The 1,832-nt window shown below is 57.5% G+C and overlaps 1 pseudogene; it reads right to left on the bottom strand.

Moving 5' to 3' along the window:
* Positions 1-294: 294 nt before the first annotated feature.
* Positions 295-1,538, bottom strand: LOC108644007 (annotated as a pseudogene).
* Positions 1,539-1,832: the final 294 nt, after the last annotated feature.

Raw genomic sequence — 1,832 nt, 5'->3', positions numbered from 1 at the left:
TTTTTGAGGGGGAATTGGGGATTGAGGGGACAATGGGAAAGTGGGAGGAACAGGGAGAAGGGTGGAAAAGGGGGGGTGGTCTGGCGGGTCCGACAGTCCCATAGGGGTCTTTGGGCACAGGGGGGTTGGGAAAAGAGAGGTGGCCCCCCTGAGCTCCCAATTTCCTGTGGGGTGCTGAGGGCTGCTGGATCCAATCTCAGGCTTGTATTATCCCAACAGTTTCAGTTTAGAGGAATTACAGAGGTGCGACTGAACCACTTTTGTCTCTCAGGTTTTAATGATGGCAAATCAGATCTATTGATAGAAATGAATTATTTAGGGTTACAAATGATCAGACAAAAGATCTTCATCACAATTAATTACTGCACAATAGAAACACTAAAACTACCAGGAGTACAGGATAAGATAGGACAGTGCTCTACACTAAAGCAATTGTTGAAGCAATTCTACTAAAGCTGGCACCAAAGCAGTAACTGTTTACTAGAGATGGATGGAACTCCCCCAGACCAACGCTCGTGGGGAGATCTCTGCTCTCAACCTCCAGGAGTGACCTTGGGGGATCCCCAGCCAAAGCAGGAATCTCCACACACCCCCAGGAAGGGTCCTGTTGGAAGAAGCTGCCCCTGGGAAAGGGGACTGGTCCTTTCTGGTCGAAAGGGATGGACTGACAGTCACTGGACTCCAGGGGTTGCCTCCCCATCAGGGGGTTCATTTGGGGTGCAAGCAGCGGCTGAAGCTCTTCCCGCAGTCGGGGCACTCGAGGGCTTCCCTTACCGGTGGGTCCGTTGGTGTGAGGTCAAGTTAAAGCTCTGGGTGAAGCTCTTCCCACACTTCCCACACTTGTAGGGCCTCTCCCCGGTGTGGATGCGCCGGTGCCTGATGAGGTGGGAGTTCTGATTGAAGCTCTTCCCACAGTCAGTGCAGCGGAAGGGCCTCTCATCCGTGTGTGTCCGCTCATGCCTGAGGAGATTCTCTCTGGTCCGAAACCTCTTCCCACAATCCAAGCACTTGTAGGGCCGCTCCCCAGTGTGGATGCGATGGTGTTTGCGGAGGGTAGAGCTGTCACTGAAGCTCTTCCCACATTCCCCACATGTGTACGGACATTCTCCAGTATGGATGTGCTGGTGGATGCGGAGGGTTGAGCTATGGCTGAAGCTCTTCCCACATTCCCCACACCTGTAGGGCCGTTCCCCGGTGTGGGTGAGCTGGTGGGTGCAGAGGTTGGAGCTCTGGCTGAAGCTCTTCCCACATTCCCCACACATGTAGGGACGTGCCCCAGTGTGCATGTGCTGGTGTCGGATGAGGCTGAAGCTCTTCCTGAAGCTCTTCCCACATTCCAAGCATCTGAAGGGCTTCTCCCTGCTGGGAGGCTGCTCAGGGACCACCAGGTTGGAGCTCTGGCTCAAGCTCTGGTCGCCTTCCCGGCACAGGCTGGGTCTTTCCTCCTCACAGCACCCTGGGCTGGCTTTGGAGCCCCTCCTGCGGGGGGATCTCCGGCCCTTTTCCTCCCCGCTGCCTTCCTGCGCCGGGGAGCCCTTCAAAACGGCCTCTCCCACCAGGGTCTCACGGGGGGATTTGTCCTCCGGGCTCTCCCTCCTCAGCTCGGGGCCTGGGGCAGGAAGCAAGAAGGACAGGCAGGGGATTTGCCTCCGGCCCACAGGGAAGGCCAAGGACATCCCCCCAACTCCGGCCCCGGCAGGACGGCGGCGCCAGCGGGGTTGTCCTGCAGCCGGGGCCATGCTGGGCTGACAGAGCCAGCACAACACCCGCCCAAAGGGACACTGACTTCCTCCTCACCTGCCTGGGGGGCCCAAGGCATCTTCCTCTTCCTC

This window comes from Manacus vitellinus, unplaced genomic scaffold, assembly GCF_001715985.3.
Source record: "Manacus vitellinus isolate BGI_N305 unplaced genomic scaffold, ASM171598v3 ctg7180002428468_pilon, whole genome shotgun sequence".
Lineage (NCBI taxonomy): Eukaryota > Metazoa > Chordata > Aves > Passeriformes > Pipridae > Manacus > Manacus vitellinus.
This window is presented reverse-complemented; position numbering and strand designations above follow the sequence as displayed.